The sequence below is a fragment of the Suncus etruscus genome, chromosome 15, assembly GCF_024139225.1.
Source record: "Suncus etruscus isolate mSunEtr1 chromosome 15, mSunEtr1.pri.cur, whole genome shotgun sequence".
Classification (NCBI taxonomy): Eukaryota; Metazoa; Chordata; class Mammalia; order Eulipotyphla; family Soricidae; genus Suncus; species Suncus etruscus.
Genome location: NC_064862.1, coordinates 35121422 through 35131095, shown reverse-complemented (window position 1 = coordinate 35131095; position 9674 = coordinate 35121422). Strand labels below are relative to the sequence as shown.

The 9674-nt window shown below is 43.8% G+C and overlaps 1 protein-coding gene across 1 annotated transcript in view; it reads left to right on the top strand.

Moving 5' to 3' along the window:
• Positions 1-9674, top strand: part of PRR14L (proline rich 14 like) — a 70579-nt gene that overhangs the window by 16745 nt on the left and 44160 nt on the right. The gene's annotated exons all lie outside the window — the stretch shown is intronic.

Here is a 9674-nt window from a genome sequence, read left to right as displayed (position 1 = left end):
TCTCTCAATACTCATCTGTGTGGCTTTTCTTGGGCAAAGGGGGGTTTTAAGTGGACTTTCAGAACCTCTATTTTCAACCTTTGAGTCATTTTCAAGGAGGCCTCTTCTTCCCTTCCTTGCTTCCTTCCTTCCATTTCACAGTGGGTGTGGGTGGCTGTTGGGCCATACCTGGTGGTTCTCAGGGGGCCATACATAGTGCTGGGATGTTAACCTTTGTTGTAGCCATAGCAAGGTAAGTGCCTTAACTTCTATGATCTCTTCAGCCTTCTATTTCTCCCCCCCACCCACGATTTTTATTATAACACTGATTTACCAAGTTGTTCATAATAGTCATATGAGGCATTAAATCTTCAAATACCAATCCTACCACAAGTGTTATCTTTCCTTCCTCAGTCCCCCAATCTCTCACCCACCACCATTGTTTGCCCCCCAGCAGGCATAAATTTATTTCATATTGTTTATTACGACACAAAGGCAAATGGAATTACCAAAATTTAGACCAACAAGGATCAGTTTGAAATGGTGGTTCTCTCTCCATGATGTTACTAAAGTCAGTTTCAGGATTTACTGGTCTGTGGTTGGTGCTAGTTGATTCCTCTTTGTTACTGTTTAGGCTCACTAAGCATGGTAGATACTCTGGACTGACACTATTACAAAATACTAAGTATGGTGCAGCTGTGACCTAAAACATATTTGGTGGCTTAGCAGTTTGATAAAGTTAAATTGCAAAGCTGGGCTATTTTTGTTGGAGGCTGGAGGGTGTGGCATTGGGCTGCTGTCCTTTTATCTTTTTTTTTTGAGGGGGGCACACCTGGTGGCACTCAGGGATTATTCCTGGCTATACACTCAGAAATTGCTCCTGGCTTGGGGGACCATATGGGACACTGGGGATCAAATCGAGGTCTGTCCTGGATCAGCCATATGCAAGGCAAATGCCCTACACTATAGCTCTGGCCCCTGCTGTCCTTTTCTTATTAAAAAAAGGGAGGGGGATGGGAAAAGTTTTTGTTGTTGTTGTTCTTTGGTCATACCTGGTGGTATTCAGGGCTTACTCTTGACTCTGTACTCAAAAATCACTCCTGATACTGCTTGAGGGATTTATGGGGTGCCAATGATGGCTGCGAGCAAGGCAAATAAATACCCTACTCATTGTATTATCACTCTGGCCCCATTACTTGTATTTTTTTTTTAAGCCAGTCAAATTGAGCAGGGGGGATTATATACCAACTTTTGTGATACTAACGTTAATAAGTTCTGATATGTATTTTTAAATAATAACTTAGAATTTATACTGAAATCGGGTACATTTTTTTTTTTTTTTTTGGTTTTTCCGGGCCATACCTGTTTGATGCTCAGGAGTTGCTCCTGGCTTGGGTGGACCTTTCCTTGGCTAGCGCTTGCAAGGCAGACACCTTGCCTCTAGCGCCACCTCGCCGGCCCCGGGCACATTTTTATCACTCTATTCCATCCCCACCATACAGTTTCCTCTGTTAACATTATAGTACCTTAAGATTGTTACAAAGAAGGTACTGATAATTTGAGAGAGACAAGTTTGAATATCCTCAGTATTGCTCAGTACTTAATCCTGGTGTGTGTGTGTGTGTGTGTGTGTGTGTGTGTGTGAGAGAGAGAGAGAGAGAGAGAGAGAGAGAGAGAGAGAGAGAGAGAGAGAGAGAGAGAGAGAGAGTTTTTGAACATCCTTAGTATTGTTCAGTAATTACTCTTTTTTTCCTCGTTGTTTTTGTTTTTTGAGTCACACCCAGCAGCGCTCAGGGCTAACTCCTAGCTCTGCACTCAGAAATCGCTCCTGGCAGGCTCGGGGGACCATATGGGATGCCAGGATATGGGATGCCAGGATTCGAACCACCATCCATCTGCATGCAAGGCAAATGCCCTACCTCTATGCTCTCCGGCCCCTCATTACTTACTCTTGATGGTGCTCAGGGAATTACTAGGAATTGAACCTGGGTCAGCTGTGTAAAAGGCAAATACCCTATTTGCTATAGCCCCCTGATAGTTATTATTTTTAAAAGTTTATATTTATTCAGATTTCTTTTATTTTTGTCTATTTCCCTTTTCTGTTCTAGGAGACCATCAGGATGCTACGTTACATTTATTTCCTCAGTTTCCTTAGATTCCTCTTGATTGTGACAATTTTTCATACTTCCATATTTTGGGGTAGTCTTGGGTTGTGTTTTGCTTTATTTCAGGGGAGCCCCCATAGTAGTGGTGCTCAGGGTTTACTCCTGGCTCTGCACTCCTGTTAGGCTTCGGAGGGGATCATATTTGGTGCGGGGATCAAACCCACCCAGTGACTTGCAAGGCAAGCTCCCTATCCCAATGTACTGTTGTTCTGACTCTAGCCTGGAGAGTTTAAGGACTATAGATTAGGCATATTTCGAGTATTGTTCCTAGGGCTTTGTCTAATACTTTTCTCATATGATTAAGGTTGTGGGTTTGGGGGAGTAAAATCACAAGTGCTATACTTACCACGTCAGATCAGGACACATAAGGCAAGGAAGAAGTATTTCAGGTTTCGATACTTTATTGGGAGGGTCAGGCCATGCCCAGCGATGCTCAGTGGCTTTTCTGGTTTCTGTGCTCATGAATGACCACTAGTATTGCTTGGATATGTGGTGCTGGACTAGGAATTGAACCAGGATCAGTCACATGCATGACAAGGCTCCTAGTTATACTATCTCCACTTTCTTTTTTTTGGTTTTTGGGTCACACCCGGCAGCGCTCAGGGGTTACTCTGGCTCCACACTCAGAAATTGCTCCTGGCAGGCGCGGGGGACCATATGGTATGCCGGGATTCCAACCAATGACCTTCTGCATGAAAGGCAAACGCCTTACTTCCATGCTGTCTCTCCAGCCCCACTATCTCCACTTTCATGGTACTCCGCAATACCCGTTTCATACCCTTCAGGAACCACAGGATCCACAAAGTCTTCAGCATTTCAGCAGGAAGACACTATATACTGTCTTTAAATAATGTAAATAATGGCCGGAGATTTCTCCCTCTGCACTCTATCTTGAACTTAGAACCATATGTTTGCAAGACATATACTTTTAGGACCTATATTATACTGTCAAGTTCTTCTCTGTCATATATATATATATAATTTTGTTTGTTTGTTTTTGGTTTTTGGGTCACACCTGGCAGTGCTCAGGGGTTACTCCTGGCTCTATGCTCAGAAATCGCTCCTGGCTGTCATGGGGGACCATAATGGGATGCCGGGATTTGAACCACTGTCCTTCTGCATGAAAGGCAAATACCTTACCTCCATGCTATCTCTCTGGCCCATATATATATTTTTTTTTTAATCTATTTTTGATTTTTGGGCCACACGCAGCAGTGTTATGGAATCACTCCTGAAGCACCATATGTAATACCAGGGATCAAACTCATATGCAAGGCATGTGCTTTATCTACTATACATTTTTTTGTTTTGTTTTTCGGCCACACCCATTTGATGCTCAGGGGTTACTCCTGGCTAAGCGCTCAGAAATTGCCCCTGGCTTGGGGGGACCATATGGGACGCCGGGGGATAGAACCACGGTCCTTCCTTGGCTAGCGCTTGCAAGGCAGACACCTTACCTCTAGTGCCACCTTGCTGGCCCCCTACTATACTTTCTTTTATCTCTGACCCCTCTTTTTTGGTCTTATTGTTGAATTATCAGGAAGTATTTATATTTAGTTTTTTGGTTTGGCAGTGGGGATTGAATCCAGGACTTCTCTTTTGTTATTTTGTACTTTTTGGGGGAAGGTGGCATCCCAATTCTGTAATTGGGAGTTGTTCTCAGCCATCAGGGAGCTGTATGGTATAGGAATTGAACCTATGCCTCCCTCGTGCAAAGAATGATTTCTGCTTCTTGAGTCATCTCTTAGGCCTCTTTTGGTGGTTTCTTTTGAGAATGTTAATTGTTTTAGTCCTTATATATATATTTTTGGTGGAAGGGTGTCCCACATCTAGTATGCCCAAGACTACCAAAGTCTCTATGCTTGGGGCTTGTTTCTCTTGCTCTTTTGTGGAACTGGGATGCCCACAAGCAAACTATGTTTTACATGCACATAGCACATTAGGCTCTATATAGGGCCACTGCTTTGTGTGTGGGAAGCCTTGACACCACTTTATTCCCCCAATACTGCTTAGAGCAGGGTTCTCAAACTCGCAGCCTGCGGGCCTTTTGCAGCCCCCTGTACAACGTTTTGTGGCCCTGCCCTAGAGGAATCTTTTTTGTTTTGTTTTAGTTGTTTGGGTCAAATCCCCCAATGTTCAAGGCTTACTACTGACTTTGCACTCAAGGATCACCCCGACTTTGCCTCCTGGGGCCCCAGGTAAATTGAGTTTGAGACCCCTGGCTTAGAGTGACTTCTGAGTACAGAATCAGAAATGACACCTGAATCCTGCCAGTTGTAGCCCCCAAAATACAAAAACAAACTAAACAAGAGTGGGTGAAGTGGGCCAGAGAGCTAGCACAGTGGTAGGGTGTTTACCTTGCACGAAGCTGATTCAAGACAAATGGTGGTTAGAATCCCAGCATATGATCCCCTGAGCCTGCCAGGAGTGATTTCTGAGCATAGATCCAGGAGTAACCCCTGAACACTGCTGGGTGTGACCCAAAACCCTCTCCCCCCAAAAAAAAGTCGTTGAAGTGTGTTTTCAAGCTTCATACAGGGCCTCCCTCCTCTTCTATCCTGTTGCCTGGAAACTGACTATTGCTCTGCCTCTTCTCCAGTGTTCTTGTCTAAATGGAGGCCAGACATTCTATCACTAGATAGGAGCTCCAAGGAAAAAAAATCTTGCCTAAAGAGCCTCCTGTATAGTACAAACAGTTTTGGAGAAGAATGAAGAGTTAGTTTTCTTATGAGACATGTGAGGAATACAATAACTAGTTCTAGAACATGGAGGAAAGACCCAAAATAAACAAGAGCGTTTAAGAATGCTATGGTGTTGGGGGGAGAACATGGAAATGATGGTCATTTGGAGCACTGATGTCTAGAAATTAATGAATATGGTAGAATTGTTGGGATATGGGAAGTTGCTACGTTTGAAATGTGTGCTATGTGTAAAATTTATGGGTCATTTGGTTTCGGTCTGCACCTAGCTGTGTTCAGAGCTAATTTCAGGCTCTACATTTAGAGATCATTCATGGTGGTCTGGGGACCATTTGGATGCTGTGAACTGAACCTGGATCAGCAGCCCGCAAAGCAAGCACCCTACATAGCCCTGGGCACTAGGATTTTGAGACTACCTTTGTCAGTGATTGGTATCTATATAAGCTTATGGAATCTGGTATGCATTTATCTATCTTATGCTTTCTCTAAATAGCCATAAACTGTCCTAGTTTAGTTATTAAGTTGATCATTTTAACTGTTCCCAGGTCTAGTAAAAGCAAGACTAAGGAAACATATGTTTCCTTTAAATGTCAGGCACTGTACCGAGTGGTGTTCTACATGTATTGCTTAATTTAATCCTCACAATAGCACTGATGTAAGTCTTCCATCTCTTTTATGAAGGAGGAAATTGAGAGATTTACCAGAGAGGTAAGTAGTATCACGAAACTCAGTTTACGCTGGTATTAGTCATTACAAAGCTAATAATTGCTACTTTCCTTTTAACTAGGGTTGAGAGTGGGGTGGGTGTCACACCTGGGAATACTTGGGCTCATTCCTGGTTCTGATCTCAGGGAACCATATGGAGTAATAGGGATTGAACTGGGGTCAGCCACATGCAAAGCAAGTTCCTACACACTATACTATCTTTCTGGGCCCTCTCCTTGCTTTGTAAGAAATGAACAGGGGCCCGAGTGGTGGCGCAAGCGGCAGGGCGTTTGCCTTGCATGTGCTAACCTAGGATGGACCACATTTCAATTCCCCCGGCATCCCATATGGTCCCCCAAGCCAGGAGCTATTGCTAAGCGCGTAACCAGGAGTAACCACTGAGCGTCACCGGATGTGGCCCAAAAAGCAAAACAATAAAAAATAAATAAAAAAATGAACAGAAAAGTCAGGAAAATGTCTTTAATAATCTTTATTGGTTTGTTTTAGCTATCTTTATATATTAATTCCCTAAATAGTTATCACGTGCTGTTAAGTCTCAGTAATTTTTTTTTGTGGGATTCTTTGTTTAAATTGACTTACATTATTTTTGTTGTTGTTGTTGTTGTTATATACTTTGGGGAGCACACCTGTCTATACACAGGGATTATTCCTGGCAGGCTTGGGGGAATCTATGGGACATACGAGATTGAACCTGGGTCAGCTGTGTGCAGGGAAAACGTCCTACCCACTGTACTATCACTTCGGCCCCACATTATATTTTTTATAGGGATTCTGTTGTATACATGCATAAATCTATAGGCACTGTGTCTAAAGCTTTAAGTTTGTTTTCTTTAAAAGAGACTGAGCATTTCTCTGCAGATTAACGAATTTGGGGATTTTCTTTATTCTCATTACATACAGCGAAGGTTTATGATAATATTAATCATGAATTGCATTTATACTCTGCTTAGATTTTTTTTCTTTTTAATCCTTCATACTGGAAAAATTTTCTTTCTTTTTGTTTTTGTTTTTGGGCCATACCTGGTGGTGCTCAGGGGTTCCCCTGGCTCTGAGCTCAGAAATTGCCCTGGCAGGCTCGGGGAACTATATGGTATGCTGGGAACTGAACCCAGGTTCCTCCCAGGTCAGCTGCTTGCAAGTCAAATGCCCTGCTGCTGGTGTTATCGCTCCAGCTCATACTAGAAGAATTTTCAAATATATTCAATAGTAGAGAGTGTGCCAAATGTCCTTATCTCTGCCACTGCCACTCAGAATAAAATACCCATTCATTGCCAAACTTGGAGAGAAGTTGTGATTGTAGTAATCTGGGTTTAGGTGTAACAATTTCAGTTATAGATTAAACTTCTTCTTTTCTTCTCTTCTCTTTTCTTTTCTTTTCTTTCTTTTTTTTTTGTTTTTTTTTTTGTTTTTTTTTTTTGTTGTTGTTGTTGTTGGGTCACACCTGGCAGTGCTCAGGGGTTACTCCTGGCTGTGTGCTCAGAAATCGCTTCTGGTAGGCTCTGGGGACCATATGGGATACCGGGATTCAAACCTCCGTCCTTCTGCATGCAAGGCAAACGCCTTACCTCCATGCTGTCTCTTTAGCCGGGCATGCAGAGCTGGCCAAGCGTTGCCTGTATAGCTATGGTAGCTGACAGATGACTCTCACTGCAACACGCGCCACTTTATGCCAAAAGTCCGGGGACTATCCCCTAGGTGGAGAAGCAGGAACTAAGTCCTCCGTTTGTAGCCTAGGAAACAGGCCTTCAGCACGAACCTAGATTAATCTCCTTTGTATAATAATTGATTTTTGGGGCCGGGCGGTGGCGCTGGAGGTAAGGTGCCTGCCTTGCCTGCGCTAGCCTAGGACGGACCGTGGTTCGATCCCCCGGTGTCCCATATGGTCCCCCAAGAAGCCAGGAGCAACTTCTGAGTGCATAGCCAGGAGTAACCCCTGAGCGTCACAGGGTTTGGCCCAAAAACCAAAAAAAAAAAAAAAATAATAATTGATTTTTATTGATTGGTTTATTTTGATTTTTGAGCCATACTTGGCAGCACTCATAGGTTGCTCCTGGCTCTATGCTCAGAAATCGCTTCTGGCAGGCTCGGGGAATTATATGAGATGTGGGGAATCGAACTCAGGTCTATTCTGGGTCAGCTGGGTGCAAGGCAAACACTACTGCTGTGCCGTCTTTTGGGCCCTGTATAATAATTGTAATTGTTCCTTTTCATACCTAGTTTTTTTCAATCTAGCTTTTTTCATAGCTATTCAAATTAAATTATGATTATTCTTTTTCTTTTCTTTTCTTTTCTTTTCTTTTTTTTTTTTTTTTTTTCTTTTTGGTTTTTGGGCCACACCTGGCGCTGCTCAGGCGTTACTCCTGGCTGTCTGCTCAGAAATAGCTCCTGGCAGGCACGGGGGACCATATGGGACACCGGGATTTGAACCAACCACCTTTGGTCCTGGATCGGCTGCTTGCAAGGCAAACGCTGCTGTGCTATCTCTCCGGGCCCCCCCCCTTTTTTTTTTTTGGTTTTTGGGTCACACCCACCAGTGCTCAGGGGTTACTCCTGGCTCTATGCTCAGAAATCGCCCCTGGCAGGCACAGGGGACCATATGGGACGCCGGGATTTGAACCACTGTCCTTCTGCATGAAAGGCAAATGCCTTACCTCCATGCTGTCTCTCCGGTGATGGTTGACTTTCAGTCATACAGTGTTCCAACACTCGATCCCTTCACCAGGTTTATTTTCTGCCAACAATTTCCCCCAGTTTCCCTCACACTACTTCACCCCAGCTGGCCTCTATGGCAGACACTTTTCTTCTCTCTTTTTTCTTTTTAGGTTCATAATACTGTTACTAGAAGAATATCACATAATTTACCTCCTTTCAGCACCCAATTCTTGTGTAGAGCGATCATTTCTAACTCTCATTGTCATAGTGGTCCCTTTTCTGTCCTAACTGTACTCCCTCCTCCTGACCCTCTTTTTAATTGTCTTTGGTTATTGTTCTCAACCATATATGGTTTCTTTCCTTGTTTTTTTTTTTTTTTTTTGGTTTTTGGTTTTTGGGTCACACCCGGCGGTGCTCAGGGGTTACTCCTGGCTGTCTGCTCAGAAATAGCTCCTGGCAGGCACAGAGGACCATATGGGACACCGGGATTCGAACCAACCACCTTTGGTCCTGGATCGGCTGCTTACAAGGCAAACACCGCTGTGCTATCTCTCCAGGCCCCCTTGTTTGTTTTGTTTTGTGGCCACACCCAGTTGTGCTCAGGTCATGCTCCTGCTCTACACTCAGGTATCACTCCCAGGCTTGGAGTACTATATGGGACACTTGGGGTCTAGATCAGTTGCATACAAGCAAGTACCATACCTGCTGTACTATCACTCTGGTCCACATATAGTTTTTTTTAATCTCAGGGATCACAGTCCTTTATCTCCAATATCTGTTGTCTTGTACAGTATTTTGCCTGATTTGTTTTGCTTCTTTTCAGACCATTGGTAAATGTCTTTATTATTCCATCTTGGACTGAGATAGAAGTAGAAGTATATATATATATATATTTTTTTTTTTTTTGGTTTTTTGGGCCACACCCGGTGGTGCTCAGGGGTTACTCTTGGCTGTCTGCTCAGAAATAGCTCCTGACAGGCACGGGGGACCATATGGGACGCCGGGATTCGAACCAACCATCTTTGGTCCTGGATCGGCTGCTTGCAAGGCAAACACCACTGTGCTATCTCTCCGGGCCCTGATTATTCTTTTTCAAAGGTATTTTTGTCTCTGCCTCTTTTTTTTTTTGTTTTTTTGTTTTTTTGGTTTTTGGGCCACACCCTGTGACGCTCAGGGGTTACTCCTGGCTATGCACTCAGAAGTTGCTCCTGGCTTCTTGGGGGACCATATGGGACGCCGGGGGATCGAACCGCGGTCCGTCCTAGGCTAGCGCAGGCAAGGCAGGCACCTTACCTCCAGCGCCACCGCCCGGCCCCAACCTCTTTTTTTTTTTTATCTTTTCAAGTCATGGTAATCTAATAATCTAAATCTAAACCATTGTTTCTGCTTTAATATTCATAATTGAAATTTACTTCCCATACTCATTACCACCACTCATCGCACCCCCGCCATA